The sequence below is a fragment of the Hordeum vulgare genome, chromosome 2H (assembly GCF_904849725.1).
Source record: "Hordeum vulgare subsp. vulgare chromosome 2H, MorexV3_pseudomolecules_assembly, whole genome shotgun sequence".
Lineage (NCBI taxonomy): Eukaryota > Viridiplantae > Streptophyta > Magnoliopsida > Poales > Poaceae > Hordeum > Hordeum vulgare.
In genome coordinates this window covers 557143316-557165905 of record NC_058519.1, presented here as the reverse complement: position 1 = coordinate 557165905, position 22590 = coordinate 557143316, and the positions used below count along the sequence as shown (strand labels likewise).

General features: G+C 45.3%; 2 pseudogenes; both read left to right on the top strand.

The window, feature by feature from the left end:
• Positions 1-878: 878 nt before the first annotated feature.
• On the top strand, positions 879-2349 carry LOC123430524 (annotated as a pseudogene).
• A 6062-nt stretch (positions 2350-8411) lies between these two features.
• Positions 8412-10101, top strand: LOC123428646 (annotated as a pseudogene).
• The last annotated feature ends 12489 nt before the right edge of the window (positions 10102-22590 follow it).

Genomic DNA, 22590 nt, shown 5'->3' with positions numbered 1-22590 from the left:
GACGTGCGGTCTTATTTTAATATAGGTAGACTGCGTGTCGAGTTTCGTCGCAATCAGAGTCCGTCTGGTACCCGAACGGTCGACCGTAGCGGCACCGTATTCGGTCTATCGTTGGACGTCTTTCGGTGTTCGAAACCCCGATGCCGGGCTGCCCGTTTTCCCTCTCATCTCCGCGTAGCCTCTGTGCACAGTGCACCGACCTACGCGCAACCTAGCCCGAAAACCTTTCGGAACCCGAACCCGGCGATCGTGACCGTTGGATCCGGATAAACCCCGTTTTACCGCAAACAGTCATCAGTTTGTCCATTGGACTCCCTAACCTATTCATTCTTGACCGTCCGATTTATATCGGAGGGTCCAAATAACCCCTAATCTAACCCACCTATTATATATATATACCACTTAGTCTAACCCTAGACCAATCCCTAGAAATCCTCTCCCTGTCCAATAGCCGCCGCCACCCACTCCAAGTCTCCTCCCACCTCGGGATCCCCCAGACCCAATCCAGCTAGTGCATGGCAAGCCAGCCACCCGTGGCCGAGGAGATTGAGCCCCTGCGTTCCCTATGTCCAAGGAGAGATTCCGTTCCCAAGCTCCCTCGAACCCCCGCGTACGAGCCATCTCGCAGGAGCCCCTCGCCATCGCGCCCTGGGCCATCGGAGCGTCGCCCCGTCAGAGAACCAGGCCAGCGCAATGGCTCTCATGCCCGAATCCCTCTCCCTCTTTCTTCTTCTTTCCCCTGTTTCTTCTCTAAACTCTCTCTCTCTCTCTCTCTCTCTCTCTCTCTCTCTCTCTCTTTTCTTTCTTCAGGCTGCAGCAGCTCCATGGCAGCCCGGAGCTTCCCGTCGTTCGCCCTCATGCGTGAGCCCTTGCCGTCGATGAACCCAGGCCGGTGCCCGTGTGCCGTCCCTCTCTTCTTTCTCTCTCTTTTCTTCCCCGTCCTCTGCTCTAACCTCTCCCTTTGCTCGTTTCTACTGTGAGGAGCAAAACGGGAGACCCGCCACCGCCGCCCTGGATCACGACATCTGCGCCTCAGCCACTCCCCGTGTATGCCGAGGTCCCGATCTGGATTTTCCCCGTGCAGTTCCCGTCGGATACAGCCGGTTCCCGCCGACCCCGTCGTCCGACCTCCCGTGTCGCCGTCCTCTGCTCCACCAGACTCCTGCCGCTGCTTCTGTTCGACAGGTAACGAGCAGCAACAGCTCGCTCGGCTATTGACCGCGCCATGCCGTTGCCTCGCACGTTGCTGCACCCAGGTGGATCCCCGTGCCCAAGCCGTCGTTGCTCATGCTAGTGCGCAGTGCGCCCCTGCTTCCTTCCCCTCGTTGTGCTCTCCCTCTCTGCCCTGTCCCTCACCTCTCTTCCTCTTCTCTTTTCTTCTTCAGGTACACCCATGTCACCATCGGCGAGGATCTCTGAATACGTGCCGCCCCAAGCCACCTCATCGCCGGGAATGGAACCCCCGGTACCGAAGCTTTTGAACCCCGCCATTTTTCGTGCCGTCGGACCTCATCCCCAGGCCGATTCCGCCATGGCATCCCCTGCATCCCGACCTGCTACAAAGTTGTTCATGTTCAGTTTCGTCAGGTTCGCGACATGGTATGGTCTTGTAGCAAACCACTCCTATTTGTGCAGAGTTACTTCGTAGTCCAACTGGTTAGAGTGTTAATCTCTTCCTAGAGATCTGGGATTCGAATCCCAGGTGTGCCAAATTATTTTTGTCCTACTTCTGTTGTAGTGCCTGAGGTGCTACTTCTTATGGCGAGAATCCTGTGAAATTTCAAAATGGGGTGCTAGCCCAGTTGGTTAGCGCAGCCACCCTAGTTTCAAGAGGGGTCATGGGATCAAATCCTAGCTGCCCATATTTTTTTTCACCTTGTGTTTTTTAACAAACCTAAAATGTGATTAGGACAAATCTGGACAGAATTAAGATTTAACACATGGGGTCATTTCGGAGATGCTATATGTCGTTTCCGGTCTCATTTAAAATGACTAGCTAGGTAGATTAATTTGTGCTTCACCCTCGTGCCATGTTTAACAACATTTAATATATCCGTGTACCTCAACGAGAGTGAACTAAATAATTCAACATGGAGTTTCGTCGATATGCAACTCGTTGCATATCGAGCTTCACTTAATGTGTAGTGTTTGATTGTTGTGATTGTCATGCCGTGCATTAGACCGTTCATGCATCATGTGTGTCTTGCATCGTGTGGTGTATATCGTGTGTTGATGCTTGTTTCCGGTTTCCTCCGTCTCAATAGAGTTCCGCAAGCGTGCTGGATTGTGAGGACCCGTTTGACTATATTGGTTCGTCTGCTTCACGGAGGCATTCTTCTTCCAAGCGGGATCTCAGGCAAGATGACCATTTCCCCAGATACTATTACTATCATTGCCATGCTAGTTTTATCGCTTCTATCGATTATGTCTCGTTGCCTACCACATGTTAAATACCAGCCTCTCAACAATGCCATGATAACCTTCAACCTGTTCGACCTAGCAAACCACTGATTGGCTATGTTACCGCTTGCTTAACCCTGTCTTAGCGTTGCTAGTTGCAGGTGCAGTTGCTTCCATGTGAAAACATGGGTTCCTTGTTATATCACCATAATTAATGCTATTTAATTTAATGCACCTATATACTTGGTAAAAGGTGGAAGGCTCGGCTTTTCTAGCCTGGTGTTTTGTTCCACCTTTGCCCCCTTAGTTTCGGCTACCGGTGTTATGTTCCATAATTGAGCGCTCCTAACACGATCGGGGTTGTTATGGGGACCCCCTTGATAATTCGTTTTAGATTAAAGCTGGTCTGGCAAGGCCCAACATTGGTACTATTTGCCCAACATAATAATTCTGTTAAACTGAAATGCATAGGGAGTTAGCGCTACCCGAGGAGTAATTCTACATAATACAGGGAGGCCAGTGCTGTTGGTGCTGGTCCAAAACTAGAGCCGTTTGTGGGGCCAACCCGGGGAAACTTGGGAGATTCCTATCAGGCCACCGTACGCTGTGCTTATCCGTCGTGTCCTGAGAATGAGATACGCGGCTCCTATCGGGATCGTCGACATGCCAGGCGGCCTTGCTAGATTAGTTTTACCTTTGACGAGATATCTTGTGCATCGGGATTCCGGTGATGCTTTGGGTAATCTCAGAGTTGAGGTTTTCCACTAAGGAATCCGACGAGATCGCGAGTGTCTTGATCGAGGATTTCTATGCGGCTTGTGGTAATTTGTGATGGACTAGTTGGAGCACCCGTGCATGGTTAAATCTTTTCGGAAAGCCGTGCCCGCGTTTATGTGGCAATGTGGAAGCTTTGTTTAACACTGGTTCTAGATAACTTGAAGTTAACTTAATTAAAACATGCCAACTATGTGCGTAACCGTGACTATCTCTTTCGTGAATTCCTTCTCCGGTCGAGGACACGGTGGGGTTATGTCTGACGTAGGTAGGTGTTCAGGATCATTTATTTGATCAAGAGTAGTTCACGTCCGTTATGCGTAGACCTTCCCCCTCTTATTTCTTGTACTCATAAGTTTAGGCACCAAATTATATGCTTATCCGCTGCTGCAACCTCACCACTTAACCATATCTCACCCATAAGCTTTTCTAGTCTTGATACCTTTGGAAATGAGATTGCTGAGTCCCCTGTGGCTCACAGATTACTACAACACCAGTTGCAGGTACAGGTAAAGGGTACTTGACGCGAGCGCGTTGGTTGTTCATTTGGAGTTGCTTGTTCTTCTTCTTCTTCATCATCGATCTAGGATGGGTTCCAGGCCGGCAACCTGGGATAGCAAGGATGGACGTCGTTCTTCTTTTGTCGTTTGTTTTCGTCCGTAGTCGGACCCTGCTCTTACTCTTGATGATTATGTAATGTACTGATGTGACTCTGATGTAGCTTGTGGCGAGTGTAAGCCAATTCTTTATATATCTCTTCTTTTCAGTACATGTACTTGTGACGATATCCATTCTTGCGACACGACGAGATGCGCTTCTATCCCTGACGAGGCCCTCATGCCAAATTGAGGATAGGGTCGCATCTTGGGCGTGGCAAGTTGGTATCACAGCAGTACCGACCTAGGAGCCCCCTTGATTGATCGAACTTGGCCGAGCCGAGTCTAGTGAAAAACTGCTTTGAGTCTAGTTATATATCGCAGAGTAGGATTCTTTTTTCTCCTCTTCTATGCTCTGGTGAGGAATCTTGACGTAATAATTTATTCTACTCCTCTTCTCACTCAAATTTTTTTAGGATCACGCGGATATTCTTGGAATCTATATGATGCCGATGTGACGGAGTTCTGTCTTGGTGCCTCCGATCTGCTTTAAGTTTCAGGGGAGTTGAGCTCCAGGGGATTCTTGAGCACATCGTTATCATTCAGATTTCTTAGTATATCAGAACGAAGGATGTTCGTAATTGCTTCAGTACTAGTAGTGGCGAGATAACCCCGATGTCCCCAGTACTAGTGCAGATTGTTCGGGAGTACTGCCATACTTTGTATCGTTGTGATCACGAGGGTCTGTTGTAGATGAAGGTCCGAGATTCTGGTCGTGTGTTAACGGATGTGATACAGGTGACGGGTTAGTATAGGAGTTGTGTGATATTACTCCTTGTATCCGTGTACTAGATTGCATGACCAGATATTTTGGGAATTCATAGGTGGGAATTCAAGTAGTTGCTTATAGGACAATCTTCCAAAAAATGCATGATGTTAGGTTGGGGTTCGACATCTAGTGGATTCCTGTCCACGAAAATATCGGACGAAATCTTTCTCATGAGTTTGTTCTGGCTTGTTTCGTAAGCCACACCCTTTGTTTTGTTGAACTATGGTAATTCAAGTTGCTTCGATGTCAAGTGGTGATTTCAGATCTTCTCTAAGCGATGTTCTCATATTTTTGTGAGAATGCAAATTCTTTTGTTCATTCAAATTGTCATATCAATTCTTGTCAACCGGAGTCGTCATGTTAATTCTTTTCAACCGGTGTGCTTCTCCTCAAGTGAATTCAATCCTCTCCAATTTTGCAAGACCATTCTCTCATTTTATTCCGGAGTTCATCTCATCTAGCCCAAGTTGTCTTTGTTTTTCCACACCCTCCCGCCCTTTTTCTTAGTGATTCAATTTTCATCCAAGAGTTTTCTTTCATGTGCTTCCGTTATCTGTTCTTTTATCTCTCACCCGGTGATTCATTGTGAAGATTCTCAGGAGTCGAGTTCATCATTTCTTCATTTTGTTCCTTTTCTGGTGAATTCAGTTCAAGCTATCCGTGTTCATTATATCCTATTCATCAGTGTAATTCTTTCCTATGTTGGAGATTCTTATCAGTCTATCTTGTTTATTCAGTTACCTCTATTCTATCCGGTGTGTTGAAGACATCTCAGAGTTTCTTGTTTCAGATCTTTCATTATTTCGAGGTTCTCAACCTCATCTAGTTTTCATTTGTACCGGTGCAATATCTATCTTTCTAAGAAATCTTTTTAACGGTGGTTTCTTTGAGTGGGCCCATAACCCACAGGTTCTTTCCCATGATCTTTCCTGGCTCTTTTAATCCTTTCCCGGAGATCATTAATTCTTTTCAACTATGACGTAAGTATGATTTCCATCAGTCATATCCCTTCGTCAAGATCTATTTGAATTAATTCTCATATTGTTTCAACCTTTCATTCTTCTTTATACCGGAGTGTCTCATTAATTTTGGGTGTTGTTGTTCTCGTCATCATTCTCAGCTTGCAAATTCGAAGGAGTGTTTCTCTCAAATCTTGCTCCATTCTTGTGAAGATTGTTATCCCAGCTTCGTGTTATCCTCTCAATTGTTTCTATCGTTACCTTTCTTGCTATCCGGTGCATTTCTGAGTTGTTTTATTTCTTGTTCCTCTGAAGGCCATCATTTTAGAAGAATTCTTCGTTCTCAGCTTTCAGCTTCGTTCTCTAATTCTTCTCAATTGTTGTCTCTTCGTTCGTCTCTCAATTATTCCGGTGCTTTGTTCAAGTTTTCTCTCAGGTGGCTCGTGATCTCTTCATTCTCAGGTGTTTTCATGCATTCTTGGAATTCCCATTCAGTTGTGAATTCTTACTGGTGCGTCCTACAATCATGCCTCAAGTGGTGCTTATCTCTCTGCCTCTTCAAGATTCATTTCTATAAGAATAAGGGGTATGCTAAATCCGTTGCTTGTCATCAATTAAACTTGATGAAGATGAGCATAACATAATTCTTATTCTTGTTCTTCCTTCTTCCAAGAGATTTCAATTCTTCTTCCGGAGTGACTCGTGGTTTCAATTCTTTTCTCAAGTGCTTATCTTTCTTTTCCGGAGTTCCAAGTCTTTCAGTATCTCTTTGTGAGGCTTCATCTAAATCTTGGTCAGGTCATAATCATATTCTTTTCTTCCTTGATATCTTTGCATCATTCATTTGTATACGGTGGTCCTTCATGGTGGTTCAGCAAGGTTTCAATTCATTCTCAAAGTGTTCTTCAAGATTCTTGTTGGAGAACCTCAAGTATCCTTTCTCTTGCATTTCTATGTGCAATTGTCTTCCTTTTCCTTTGAGGTGGTATTATAGCATTCTTGTTAGTGTAGGAGTTTCGAAGAGTTTTCCTTTCAAGAATGAGATAATTAAATCCACCAATTCTTTGATCATGAGATATTTTCTACCCATGATTTCTTCATTGAGCTATTTTGGTTTGGATTTCACCTAAAGCTTTTCCTATGGATTGTTGCTATCATGGTGCTTGTCACTAATCCAAGTTCTCAATGTATCTTCTTGGTGTAAGATTGTTCATATCTTGTTTATCCCAATCTATCCTTGTTTCTTTTAGTGGTTGTTTGTCACCTCATATTTGTTGAGATGATTTTCATAAGCCCACTACTATCTTGTTCTTTTCGTTGTTGGTTTTCCAACTACTCTATCAATTCTCTATCCGGAGGCTCTTCAATTCTATTGTGATGATAGTTGTCATTCTTTTCTTCATTCTCTTCTTCCATATGAGCTAGTTCACATTCTCTTGTTCCGGAGGCATTGTGATATTGCTCTTTTGGGTCTATCTTGTTGTTCTAGCAAGATCATGGTGTTCCCTTGTTCTATTTAGTTGTTTGTCATGTATATTGTCTAATTCTATCTTCTTATTGAATTTTTTGTCCCATTTTCCTACCGAAGTGCTGCCGAAATTTTCCGTGAATTCTTGCCTCTTTCTCATATCATTCCTCATCTCTTTGCAACCTTCAAGGATCATTGGTTTCACTCGTTTGTCAAAGAATCGACTAAGTTTTACCTCGTGTTCTTTCTCATCCTCTCCCCCTTTCAGTCTTGGATCTCGGGGCGAGATCCTCTTGCAGTGTAGGAGAGTTGTGACAGCCCGATGCCGGCGTTCCAAAAGATTCCCCTTCTATTCTGTTTTCGTCGTGTGGTTATTTTTATTTGTCACATCATCATCGCATCATGCGCATCATCAGCATTGCATCGGCATCCCGTTGCTGCCAGTTTTCAAACTTGCATCCGTGTTAGTTGCCGGTTCTCGTCGTTGTCCGTTCGGAGCCCGACCACACACGCACGCGCCCGCGGCATCGTCAAAACCCTGTTTTAAATGTGTGCGTAAAAATTTCTCTGATTGGGTTGAGATTTGATGTGCGGTCTTATTTTAAGATAGGTAGACCGCCTGTCGAGTTTCGTCGCAATCGGAGTCCATCTGGTACCCGAACGGTCGACCGTAGCGGCACCGTATTCGGTCTATCGTTGGACGTCTTTCGGTGTTTGAAACCCCGATGCGGGGCTGCCCGTTTTCCCTCTCATCTCCGCCTAGCCTCTCTGCACAGTGCACCGACCTACGCGCAACCTAGCCCGAAAACCTTTCGGAACCCGAACCCGGCGATCGTGACCGTTGGATCCGGATCAACCCCGTTTTACCGCAAACAGTCATCAGTTTGTCCATTGGACTCCCTAACCTATTCATTCTCGACCGTCCGATTTATATCGGAGGGTCCAAATAACCCCTAATCTAACCCACCTATTATATATATAGACCACCTAGTCTAACCCTAGACCAATCCCTAGAAATCCTCTCCCTGTCCAATAGCCGCCGCCACCCATTCCAGGTCTCCTCCCACCTCGGGATCCCCCAGACCCAATCCAGCTAGTGCATGGCAAGCCAGCCACCCGTGGCCGAGGAGATTGAGCCCCTGTGTTCCCTATGTACAAGGAGAGATTCCATTCCCAAGCTCCCTCGAACACCAGCGTACGAGCCACCTCGCAGGAGCCCCTCGCCGTCGCGCCCTGGGCCGTCGGAGCGTCGCCCCGTCGGAGAACCACGCTAGCGCAATGGCTCTCATGCCCGAATCCCTCTCCCTCTTTCTTCTTCTTTCCCCCATTTCTTCTCTAAACTCTCTCTCTCTCTCTCTTTTCTTTCTTCAGGCTGCAGCAGCGCCATGGCAGCCCGGAGCTTGCCGTCGTTCGCCCCCATGCGTGAGCCCTTGCCGTCGATGAACCCAGGCCGGTGCCCGTGTGCCGTCCCTCTCTTCTTTCTCTCTCTTTTCTTCCCCGTCCTCTGCTCTAACCTCTCCCTTTGCTCGTTTCTACTGTCAGGAGCAGAACGGGAGACCCGCCACCGCCGCCCTGGATCACGACATCTGCGCATCAGCCATCCCCCCTGTATGCCGAGGTCCCGATCTGGATTTTCCCCGTGCAGTTCCCGTCGGATTTAGCCGGTTCCCGCCGACCCCGTCGCCCGACCTCCCGTGTCACCCTCCTCTGCTCCACCAGACTCCTGCAGCTGCTTCTGTTCGACAGGTAACGAGCAGCAACAACTCGCTCGGCTGTTGACCGCGCCGCGCCATTGCCTCGCGCATTGCTGCACCCAGGTGGATCCCCGTTCCCAAGCCATCGTTGCTCACGCTAGTGCGTAGTGCGCCCCTGCTTCCTTCCCCTCGTTGTGCTCTCCCTCTCTCCCCTGTCCCTCACCTCTCTTCCTCTTCTCTTTTCTTCTTCAGGTACAACCATGTCACCATCGACCAGGATCTCTGAGTACGTGCCGCCCCAAGCCACCTCGTCGCCGGGAATGGAACCCCCGGTACCGAAGCTTTTGAACCCCGCCATTTTTCGTGCCGTCGGACCTCATCCCCAGGCCGATTCCGCCATGGCATCCCCTGTATCCCGACCTGCTACAAAGTTGTTCATGTTCAGTTTCGTCAGGTTCGCAACATGGTATGGTCTTGTAGCAAACCACCCCTATTTGTGCATAGTTACTTTGTAGTCCAACTGGTTAGAGTGTTAATCTCTTCCTAGAGATCTGGGGTTCGAATCCCAGGTGTGCCAAATTATTTTTGTCCTATTTCTGTTGTTGTGCCTGATGTGCTACTTCTTATGGCGAGAATCCTGTGAAATTTCAAAATGGGGTGCTAGCCCAGTTGGTTAGCTCAGCCACTCTAGTTTCAAGAGGGGTCATGGGATCAAATCCTAGCTGCCCATATTTTTTTCACCTTGTGTTTTTTTTAGTTGTAGTATGTTTTAGAACGGGCGTAGTTTCTAAACCGTGCATCGGATCGGAGTGATTCAAATTTGTAGCTTGACTAGAATTTGCGTAGAACAAAAATTTCCAACTCTCATGCATAATTAGAACTGTTTAGTGTGCTGTTTGCATCGGTTTGCATGTCGACGCGTTGAAAACGGTTTAGGTCGTAACTATTTGTCCGTAGCTTCGTTGGAGATGTGCCATATATGTAAATGGACTAGAACGACGAGTAGAAACACATGAACCACTTTGTTTTGCCGTTTAACAAACCTAAAATGTGATTAGGACAAATCTGGACAGAATTAAGATTTAACACATGGGGTCATTTCGGAGATGCTATATGTCGTTTCCGGTCTCATTTAAAATGACTAGCTAGGTAGATTAATTTGTGCTTCACCCTCGTGCCATGTTTAACAACATTTAATATATCCGTGTACCTGAACGGGAGTGAACTAAATAATTCAACGTCGTGTGGTGTATATCGTGTGTTGATGCTTGTTTCCGGTTTCCTCCGTCTCGATAGAGTTCCACAAGCGTGCCGGATTGTGAGAACCCGTTCGATTACATTGGTTCGTCTGCTTCACGGAGGCATTCTTCTTCCAAGCGGGATCTCAGGCAAGATGACCATTTCCCCAGATACCATTACTATCATTGCCATGCTAGTTTTATCGCTTCTATCGATTATGTCTCGTTGCCTACCACATGTTAAATACCAGCCTCTCAACAATGCCATGATAACCTTCAACCTGTTCGACCTAGCAAACCACTGATTGGCTATGTTACCGCTTGCTTAACCCTGTGTTAGCGTTGCTAGTTGCAGGTGCAGTTGCTTCCATGTGAACACATGGGTTCCTTGTTATATCACCATAATTAATGCTATTTAATTTAATGCACCTATATACTTGGTAAAAGGTGGAAGGCTTGACCTTTCTAGCCTGGTGTTTTGTTCCACCTTTGCCCCCTTAGTTTCGGCTACCGGTGTTATGTTCCATAATTGAGCGCTCCTAACACGATCGGGTTGTTATGGGGACCCCCTTGATAATTCGTTTTAGATTAAAGCTGGTATGGCAAGGCCCAACATTGGTACTATTTTCCCAACATAATAATTCTGTTAAATTGAAATGCATAGGGAGTTAGCGCTACCCGAGGAGTAATTCTACATAATACAGGGGGGCCAGTGCTGTTGGTGCTGGTCCAAAACTAGAGCCGTTTGCGGGGCCAACCCGGGGCAACTTGGGAGATTTCTATCAGGCCACCGTACGCTGTGCTTATCCGTCGTGTCCTGAGAACGAGATACGTGGCTCCTATCGGGATCGTCGACACGCCGGGCGGCCTTGCTGGATTAGTTTTACCTTTGATGAGATATCTTGTGCATCGGGATTCCGGTGATGCTTTGGGTAATCTCAGAGTTGAGGTTTTCCACTAAGGAATCCGACGAGATCGCGAGTGTCGTGATCGAGGATTTCTATGCGGCTTGTGGTAATTTGTGATGGACTAGTTGGAGCACCCCTGCATGGTTAAATATTTTCGGAAAGCCGTGCCCGCGGTTATGTGGCAACGTGGAAGCTTTGTTTAACACTGGTTCTAGATAACTTGAAGTTAACTTAATTAAAACATGCCAACTATGTACGTAACCGTGACTGTCTCTTTCGTGAATTCCTTCTCCGATCGAGGACACGGTGGGGTTATGTCTGACGTAGGTAGGTGTTCAGGATCATTCATTTGATCAACAGTAGTTCACGCCCGTTATGCGTAGACCTTCCCCCTCTTATTTCTTGTACTCGTAAGTTTAGGCACCAAATTATATGCTTATCCGCTGCTGCAACCTCACCACTTAACCTTATCTCACCCATAAGCTTTGCTAGTCTTGATACCTTTGGAAATGAGATTGCTGAGTCCCCTGTGGCTCACAGATTACTACAACACCAGTTGCAGGTACATGTAAAGGGTACTTGACGCTAGCGCGTTGGTTGTTTATTTGGAGTTGCTTCTTCTTCTTGATCGATCTAGGATGGGTTCCAGGTCGACAACCTGGGATAGCAAGGATGGACGTCGTTCTTCTTTTGTCGTTTGTTTTCGTCCGTAGTCGGATTCTGCTCTTACTCTTGATGCTTATGTAATGTACTAATGTAACTCTGATGTAGCTTGTGGCGAGTGTAAGCCAATTCTTTTATATATCTCTTCTTTTCAGTACATGTACTTGTGACGATATCCATTCTTGCGACACGACGAGATGCGCTTCTATCCCTGACGAGGCCCTCGTGCCAAATTGAGGATAGGGTCGCATCTTGGGTGTGGCATTAGCCTAGGCTTAGCGTCCTTCTTCTCCATAAGGTACTTAATAGCAGCATGATGAGAGTGAATAGTGACTTTGGAGTCAACTATGTAAGATCTGAACTTTTCACATGCAAACACGATTGCTAAAAACTCCTTTTCCGTAGTGGCATAGTTTCTTTGGGCACTGTCTAGAGTTCTACTAGCGTAGTGAATAACATTCAACTTCTTATCAACTCTTTGTCCTAGAACAACACCAATAGCGTAATCACTAGTACCGCACATGATTTCAAAAGGCAAGTTCCAGTCGGGTGGTTGAACAATAGGTGCAGTTATTAAGGCCTTCTTAAGTATTTCGAAAGCTTCCTCACAATCCTCATCAAAAACAAAAGGAACATCCTTCTGCAAGAGGTTGGTAAGAGGCCTAGAAATCTTAGAGAAGTCCTTAATGAACCTTCTATAGAAACCAGCATGACCTAAGAAACTTCGTATACCTCTGATATCTGTGGGGCAAGGCATTTTCTCAATTGCATCAACCTTAGCCTTATCAACTTCAATGCCTTTCTCAGAGATTTTGTGTCCTAAGACGATGCCTTCATTAACCATGAAGTGGCACTTCTCCCAGTTCAAGACGAGGTTGGTATCTTTGCATCTCTCTAAGACTCGATCAAGGTTGCTGAGGCAATCGTCAAAGGAAGAACCGTAAACGGAGAAATCATCCATGAAAACTGATGTCAGCTGTGTATCCCTGGCAAGAACGCTAGAAATACTTCTGCTACTGCAACAAAAGACCGTCCAATGGCGCCAAGAATAGTCGTGTCGACGACACCAGGAATCCTTCAGCTGCGGCTACGCCTTAAGGGACTTCCAAGGCAAGTATGCAAAGGATTTCCCCCGTGGCCTTGGAGCCTTGCGTTGGTGTTCCCTCGAAGTGGAAAGGGTGATGTAGCACATCGGTGGTAAGTATTTCCCTCAGTTTGAGAACCAAGGTATCAATCCGGTGGAGGAGTATCTCAAGATCCTGCACAAACACAAAAGCTTGCTCCCAACGATATGAAGGGGTTGTCAATCCCTTATAGATTGTTTGCCAAGTGAGAACTGAAAGCAACAAAGTAACAAAGCAAAGTAAAAGCGGAGATGTAAACGATGGATGTGAATAGACCCGAGGGCCGTAGTGTTTACTAGTGGCTTCTCTCATGAAAGCAAGTAGACGGTGGGTGAACAAATTACTGTCGAGCAACTGATAGAACCGCGCAAAGTCGTGATGATATCTATGCAATGATTATTTCTATAGGCATCACGTCCAAAACAAGTAGACCGATACTGTCTGCATCTACTACTATTACTCCACACGTCGACCGCTATCCAGCATGCATCTAGTGTATTAAGTCCATAAGAACAGAGTAACGCCTTAAGCAAGATGACATGATGTAGAGGGATAATCTCAAACCAATGATAAAACCCCCATCTTTTTACCCTTGATGGCAACTACTTGATGTGTGCCTTCCTGCCCCTACTGTCACTGGGAAAGGTCACCACATGGCAGAACCCAAAACCAAGCACTTCTCCCATTGCAAGAATCATAGATCTAGTTGGCCGAACAAGACCCAAGACTCGGAGAGACTTACAAGGATATCAAATCATGCATATAAGAAATAAGCAAAGACTCAAATATATAGCATAGATAATCTGATCACAAATCCACAATTCATCGGATCTCGACAAACACACCGCCAAAGAAGATTACATCAGATAGATCTCCATGAAGATCATGGAGAACATTGTATTGAAGATCCAAGAGAGAGAACAAGCCATCTAGCTACTAACTACGGACCCGTAGGTCTGAAGTGAACTACTCACGAGTCATTGGAAGGGCGATGATGATGATGAAGAAGCCCTCCAACTCAATAGTCCCCTCCGGTAGGGCGCCGGGAAGGGTCTTCAGATAAGATATTGCGGAAACGGAAGCTTGCGGCGGCGGAAAAGTATTTTCGAGGCTCCCCTCATTTTTTGCGGAATATTTGGGAATTTATAGGCCAAAGACCTAGGTCAGGGGGCGGCGAGGGAGGCCACAAGCCTTCCCACCGCCGCCTCCCCTGGTGGCGGGGTGGGGGCTCCCTGGAGCCCACCTGGCCTGGTCCAAAGGCCCCCTGATCTTCTTCCGTTCGGGAAAAAATCATTTTGGGGTTTTTCTTCCGTTTGGACTCCGTTCCAAAATCAGATATGAAAAGAGTAAAAACACGGAAAAAACAGGAACTGGCACTTGGCACTGAATTAATAAGTTAGTCCCAAAAAAGATATAAAAGGTACATAAAACAACCAAAGAAGACAAGATAACAGCGTGAAACCATCAAAAATTATAGATACGTTTGAGGCGTATCAAAAACCTCAACAATCTTTTGACAAAAGTCTGAGAATATAGCCATCATACATCTTTGAAAGGTGGCAGGTGCATTGCATAAGCCAAAAGGCATACGTCTATAAGCAAAGGTACCGAAGGGGCAGGTGAAAGTGGTTTTCTCCTGATCAGATTGTGCAACAGGTATTTGCGAGAAACCTGAATAACCGTCTAGAAAGCAGAAGTGTGTGTGTTTAGATAGCCTTTCTAGCATTTGGTCGATAAATGACAAAGGATAATGGTCTTTCCTGGTTGCCTTGTTCAGTTTCCGGAAGTCTATCACCATCCTATAGCCAGTAATAATCCTCTGTGGGATTAGTTCATTCTTATCATTAGGAACGACGGTGATACCTCCCTTCTTAGGTTTGCAATGTACTGGACTTACCCAATCACTATGAGCAACAGGATAAATGATTCCTGCTTCCAGAAGCTTTAATATTTCTTTTCTCACGACCTCTTTCATCCTCGGATTTAATCTCCGTTGATGATTAGCAACTGGTTTAGAATCAGGATCGGTTTTAATCTTGTGCTGACAAAGAGTGGGACTAATACCCTTAAGATCATCGAGAGTATGTCCAATAGCAGCACGGTGCTTCCTCAAAGTTTTTAATAACTTCTTCTCTTTGTGATTCGAGAGGTGAGCACTAATAATAACATGATATATCTCCTTCTCATCAAGATAGGCATACTTAAGTGTATCTGGTTACTGTTTTAGCTCGAACACAGGATCACCCTTTGGTGGGGGAGGATCCCCAAGCAATTCAACAGGCAGGTTATTCTTGAGAATAGGATATTGTTCTAAAACAATTTTATCTATCCCATCTCTTTCATCCATATGCATATCATTTTCATGCTCAAGCAGATATTGCTCTAAAGGATCCGTAGGAGGTACAAAAATAGAGGCAAGAGCAATGATTTCATCCCTACCAGACGACTCTTTTTCATGAGGTTGTCTTCCAAACTTCGAGAAGTTAAATTCATGAGACACACCCTCGAAACTAACAGTGACAGTCTGTTTAACGCAATCAATATGAGCATTGACAGTGTTGAGAAAGGGTCTACCAAATCTGATGGGACAAAAGCTATCTTGTGCAGTAGCAAGGACGAGGAAATCAGTAGGGTACTTCGTCTTACCACACAAGACTTCTACATCTCGCACAATTCCCGCATGGCACATAGTGTCTCTATTAGCTAGCGTAATAGTGACATCAATGGGTTCTAACTCACCAGGTGCAATCTCATCCTTGATTTCATCGTATAGGGACCGGGGTATTGCACTAACACTAGCACCCATATCACATAAACCATGATAACAGTGATCTCCTATCTTGACAGAAACAACGGGCAGACCAACTACAGGTCCGTATTTGTCTTTCGTGTGAGGTTTAGCAATTCTAGCGGAGTCCTCATAGAATTTGATAACATGCCCGTCTATGTCTTCGGCTAAGAGATCTTTGATAATAGCAACACTAGGTTAAACTCTAATTTCCTCAGGGGGTGCAAGTGGTCTAATGTAACCCCTACGTATCAAAATTGGAGATTTAGAATAATCCTTTTTCCTAGCAGGGTAAGGTGGTTTCTCAGCGTAGGCACAAGGAACAATAACATCACTAAAGGCAACGATTTTCACTTCAACTAGATTGGGTTTAACTATGTTGACTTCTACAGGAGGATGATACTTAAACCACTTCTCTTTGGTAAGATCAACATGAGCAGCAAAGATTCACATAGAGAAGCTACTATCTCAGAGTCAAGTCCATACCTAGCACTAAAATCTCTAAAAGTGTTTGTTTCAACAAAAGATTTAACGCAATCAAACTGGAAATTCATACCTGACTCCTTACCTTCTTCAAGCTCCAAATCTTCAGAGTTACATTTGATTCTTTCCAATAAATTCCACTTGTGGTCAATATCCTTCTTCATAAAAGAACCGGTACAAGAAGTGTCAAGCATGGTACGATCATCTCGAGAAAGCCGAGCATAAAAGTTTTGAGTGATAATTTCTCTCGAGAGCTCATTATTGGGGCATGAATATAGCATTGATTTAAGCCTCCCCCAAGCTTGAGCTATGCTTTCCCTGTCACGAGGCCAAAACTTATAAATATAATTCCGATCATGATGTACTAAATGCATAGGATAAAACTTTTGATGAAATTCCAATTTCAACCGATTGTAGTCCCATGATCCAGTATCATCACATAGCCTATACCATGTCAACGCCTTATCCTTCAAAGATAAAGGAAAGACTTTCTTCTTTACCTCATCCTCGGGCAAACCTGCAAGCTTAAATAAACCACAAACTTCATCTACATAGTTTAGATGCAAGGCTGGATGTGATGATCCATCTCTTGTAAAAGGATTAGCCAGCAGTTTCTCAAGCATACCCGAAGGAATTTCATAACAGATATTTTCAGTAGGTACCTCAGGTTGAGGAGAAACTCCTCGTGCTTCCGTTCAAGGTGAAGATACCCCGAACAAATTCCTCAAAGGAACAATTTCCATAGTGACAAGTGACAATAAATTTCAGCACAGTATATAAATGTTTCCTTACCAAATTCCACATACCAAAGGCGCTTCACTCCCCGACAACGGCGCCAGAAAAGAGTCTTGATGACCCACAAGTATAGGGGATCAATCGTAGTCCTTTCGATAAGTAAGAGTGTCGAACCCAACGAGGAGCAGAAGGTTGTGATAAACAGTTTTCAGCAAGGTAATAACTGCAAGCACTGAAAGTAGCGGTAACAAGTGATGGTGTAGTGAGGTGAAACGAAGCAGGTGAAAAGTAACAAGAAACAAGAGTAGAAACGGTGCAGCAAAGTGGCCCAATCCCTTTTGTAGCAAGGGACAAGCCTGAACAAAGTCTTATAGGAGGAAAAACGCTCCCGAGGACACACGGGAATTTCTGTCATGCTAGTTTCCTCATGTTCATGTGATTCGCGTTCGTTACTTTGATAGTTTGATATGTGGGTGGACCGGCGCTTGGGTACTGCGCTTACTTGGACAAGCATCCCACTTATGATTAACCCCTCTCGCAAGCATCCGCAACTACGAAAGAAGAATTGAGACAACATCTAACCATAGCATTAAACTAGTGGATCCAAATCAGCCCCTTACGAAGCAACACATAGACTGGGGTTTAAGCTTCTGTCACTCTAGCAACCCATCATCTACTTACTACTCCCCAATGCCTTCCTCTAGGCACAAATATGGTGAAGTGTTATGTAGTCGACGTTCACATAACACCACTAGAGGGAAAGACAACATACAACATATCAAAATACCGAACGAATACCAAATTCACATGACTATTATCAGCATGACTTATCCCATGTCCTCAGGAACAAAAGTAACTACTCACAAAGCATAATCATAATCATGATCAGAGGTGTAATGAGTAGCATCAAGGATCTGAACATAAACTCTTCCACCAAGTAATCCAACTAGCACCAACTACAAAGAGTAATCAACACTACTAGCAACCTTACAAGTACCAATTGAAGTCGCGAGACGGAGATTGGTTACAAGAGATGAACTAGGGTTTGGAGAGGAGATGGTGCTGATGAAGATGTTGATGGAGATGACTCCCCTCCGACGAGAGGAGTGTTGGTGATGACGATGACGATGATTTCCCCCTCTGGGAGGGAAGTTTCCCTGGCAGGATCGTCCTGTCGGAGCTCTAGATTGGTTCTGCTCAAGTTCCGCCTCGTGGCGGCGGAGAATCCACGAAAAAGCTCCACTCTGATTTTGTTTCCGGACGAAACCCTTCATATAGCAAAGGAGGGGGGGGCAGTGGGCCACCAGGGTGCCCACAAGCCCTGTAGCCGCCGCCAGGGGGCCAAGTGGCGGCTACCAGGCTTGTGGGCCCCTGGTAGCTCCCCTCTGGCACTTCTTTCGCCCAGTATTTTTTATATATTCCCAAAAAATTCCACGTTGATTTTCAGGGGATTTGGAGTTGCGCTGAATAGAGGACTCAGACTTGCTCCTTTTCTAGTCTAGAATTCCAGCTGTCGGTATTCTCCCTCTTCAAATAAACCTTGCAAAATAAGAGAGAAAATGCATAAGTATGGTACCACAAAGTATAATAACAGTCCATAAAGCGATAAATATCAATATGAAAGCATGATGCAAAATGGACGTATCAATGATCTGGTTGCTCAAGTGCTTAGAGATGGGCATAAAAAGTACTCATGAAATTCTCCCACAAATATTCTGTCAAAATCCACAAAGTCCAAAATTCAGTGCAACCAACTTTCCATTCGGACCTACCGAGTTTTCCACCAGACTGATTCCATGCCCCTAGTATCTCGGTGCCACCAACATTCCATGCGGTGCAACCGAAATCAGTGACCAACTTCTTGGTTAGCCACTTTCAAGAATTGAAATTTTTGAGTTTTGGAAATTGGTCTCAACGAGATTTGAAAACTGCCCAGGACACCCATATCAGTACCACCGAGATTTATATATTGGTTTCACCGGAAAGACAAAATTTGCCACATTTTGCACTAGTCGGTGTCACCGAGTTTTACTTCGGTTTCACCAAGTTTGGCAATAATGTTATAACAGTTGGATTTTTGGAGATGTTCATATATACCCATCCTGTAATGCCCCAGAGTGTAACTTGCCATATTTGGAACCTTCTTGTATGTGGGTCCATCTTGTCATTGCCATGTGAGTTATATGCATGTGTCATTTCATGTGATGTTACTTTGTCTCCCCATTGCATTCATGCATTCATTTCATTCCATGCCTCTTGTGTTTGTTGTTATTGTGATCCTTGGATGTGTTGTGATGTGATGTGATGTGGAGTGGGGTATTTGAAAGTGGGGTGCTTATGTGTTAGCTTTCTAATAGGTTTCAAAACACCCTCCTCCTCTATTTCTCAAAGCTCAAGTTTCACTTGCTCCATCCTTGTTTCAAAAATGTTAATAATTTAGAGTGAATTGTGGTGGATGTGATGCTAGGATTAAAGTGTTTTGAGACTTTGTTTGAGTGGGGTAAATATTCACAAAACAGGTTATTCAAATTCTGTTTTGTAAATATTTAATTGCTCCAAAAAAATTCCTTTTTCATTTTATTTAAATAGGTCATAATTCCCTTATGACCAGGGGCATTTTGTTTTATTTTTAGCATCAACACTGTTGCGTCTGTAATTGTTTTTGTCTCTGTTTGTTTTAAATAGAAAAACCCCACTGGGTTTTTCTTTTTCTTATCTGGCGCTCAGGTTGGGCTTCCTTCCCCTAGCTGGCCCAACTAAACCCCTCCTCGCGGGCAGCCCACCTCTTGCCCTCTCCTATAGACGGCGTCTCCCTCCTCTCGCCTTTCCGTCAGTTTCTTCAGAGACAGCGCGACAGAGAGCGACGTCGTGCTCACGGACGTCGAGGCCGCGCGTCCCTCGCCTCCTCCTCCCCCTATTTAATTCCTTGTGTCCGGGCCTCTAGGGTTCCTCCCTAGTCGCCGCCACCTCCTTCCTCTTCCTCCTCCCTCTCCCCAGATCGTTAGTAGTCGGACCAAGCTCCTCCTCCGCCATGGCCGATCCATGAGGAGCTCGTCGCTGTTGTTGCCATGCGTCTCCGTCCTCTCCGAGCAGCCCAGGGGCACGCGGGACCTCAAGGGAGCCCATTCCCGCAGCTAGCCGTTGCCGATCTGTCCTGCATCCACTACTTCCTCGTCACCCCCTTCCGCTCCGACGACCTTCTTCGCCACGGCTACTTCCTCGACTTCCGTGCTTCCTCTCCGACAGGCGTGGTCTTCCTCGACCAGTTCGTGAGCAGTATCACCCCTTCCCTTCCCCTGTCGACAGATCCAGCGTAGAACCCATAGCCGCGTCGCCATTCTTCTCTCTGTCGCCGGCGCCGCCGTGCTCATTGCAGCAGTAGTGGTAGGACTTCTCGCGCCGTACTTAGTGCAGAAATGGAACCGTGGGAGATTCCTCTCCCTTCCAGCAACGAGCCCTTGCTCAATTCGGTGTGGATCGCCGGCGGTGTGCTTTCCCTGTTCCGTCCACCGTCGGGTAGCAGTAGATCCAGAGGGGGTTGCTCAAAAGAGCAGAGTCCCCCTCTTTGTTAACATCCGAACGCATAGCAGAGTGGTAGGTGGGGTTTTGGCGCAGCTGGTGGTTGTGGGTTCGTGTCCCGCAGCGCGCACCCCTTTTGTTGTTTTATTTCTGTGGCACAGTAGCTTCAGGGGAAGAGTATAACCTGATCCCTCCCCTTTGTTATGTAGAGCCAGAGTAGCTAGCCTAGTGGTCGTGTGTGTGTGTGTTGAGCAGCAGGGTTGGGGTTCGATTCCCCCAAGCCCCTTTTACTTTTTTTGCCTTTTTCCTTTTTGCTGTTTTACATTTGTTTGCTAGACTAGTTGCTCTGGTGTGCTTGGGCACCATGTGTGGGATTTTTTACCTCACAACCAGTAGTTTTTCCCATGTTTTTAGTAGTGAGCATGTGTAGGAGTTAGTGATTGATGAGTGTGTGTGTAGGTGGTGCTTATGAATGTGATTGTGCTACTGTATGTGTGTAGGATATATATGTGAGTACAAGCATCCATGTGCATGTGTGCTTGTGTGGTGCAAGCACCCAAGAGCATGTGTAGGTGCATGTGGTGATGTGTGTGAGCTTGTGCATAAGTGCACTAGTGTATGTGCATGGTGTGCTTATGAGTGTGCAAGCACCCATGTGCTTGTGTGTGTGTAGGTGATCATGTGGTGTGTGCATGTGTGTGTGTGTGTGTGCATGTGTGTGTGATGCACCCACATGCCAAGGCATGGTTTGCCTTAGTGAGCACTTGGTGCAAGCTTGTATGTGTAGGTGTAGGTATGCATGATGTGAGTGTAAGTAAGTGTGTGTGTGTGGAAACTAGGATGTGTAGGTGCTTGATGTATGTGTGTGTGTGTATGGTGATGTGCTATGGCACACATACATGTCACCATTGGTGTTGTGGGGATGTGCAAGTGCATGTGTAGGTGATGATCTAGTGAGAAACACATATGATATGGCACTATATACCTCTTTGTGATTCCATGTAGTTTTTCCTTTCAAGTTTGTGCCTATTTGTTCTATGCAAGTACCTAGGTATTATATATGTTTTTGGGGGTAGAATCATCCCACGAATCCAATGGTGGAATCATATTTCCCTTTGGAACACTTTCTGGGAATGCCATTTTTCTGTTTTGAACTATGTTTAGAGCTTGGTTCCATGTGATGTGATGAGCCTAAGAGGGTGATTCCTTGATGTGGTAGTAGAGGGTGAACCCCTCTATAGCATGGTGGTTTAGTTTTATGCTTAGGAGTTTACATGTGCAAGTTGTGTCTTGTCAAAGTAGGCATGTGGCTGAAATTATCAGTTTAGTGAAAATGTGTGATTTTCACTAAGTGTGAGAAACTGTTGTTATTTTCTTCCCTTATAGTTGTGCTTGCAAAAGTTCATGTGTTGGGAATCAACCCTTGCAATCCACTAGAAAGTTGGAGCTTTTGGGTTTGTCTAGATCTCTGTCAATTTTCATTCCATTTGACTTCCTGTACATATTGTTTTGGGTGCTGTCAAAATGCTTGAGAGCATAAACAACTGGTGAGAATCTGAGATTTTCACTAAGTCCCTGAAAACTGATATTTTTGTTCAAGTTAGCAGCTGTAGATCTTTCTGTGAGTAACTCCTTTGTATTATATTTTTGCTCATGCTTGTAGAGCTTTTGAATAGCTTTTGCCACATATCTTATTTGGCATATTTGGGTGGCTGTAGGTGCTTTGCATGTTGCTCTCAAACTGCTATGTTGCTGTTTAGGACAGATTGTATAGTTTTGTTGTTTTGATGCTTGCGAGTGCATAGTTGATGGTGTGATGAGTTTCTTTGCACCACCCCATCTATGTTTGTTTGTTTGATCATTTGTCAACCTGGGAATACCAGAAGTATGCCATTTGAGAGTGCTTGTGGTAGATTTGATCCGTAGGACTCCAGTTCTTGTTTCGTAGTTTCCGGTTGATCCGTAGCTCCGTTCGTAACGTTCTTTATATGTTTTTGCATCGTTTTCTCATGATGCACCTGTTCATGACATATTCATGCATATCAAGATAGCTTAGAGTGCAGTTCTATCCAGAAATTTGTATTTACTTCTCTTGCATAAGCAAGTGACTAGAATAGAGATGCATGCTACATTCTCTTCTCATGCATCATGTGGTTGATGCATCATGTGGTGCTGTTGTTCATTGGATGCTATTTTTATGTTGGGTAGCACCGGGATCGGAGAGCGATTACATGGATTCGGGAGAGTACGTGCAGGATGAACAAGAGCAGTTCCAAGCTGAAGACATCATAGGCAAGATGACCATGACCTTGATACCGTCTCTAGCTTTGTTATGCCTAGATTCACGTTTCCTTCGTCATATGCTCGCTTCCTACCACTGAAATAATTGCCTCCTGATATTGCCATGAAACC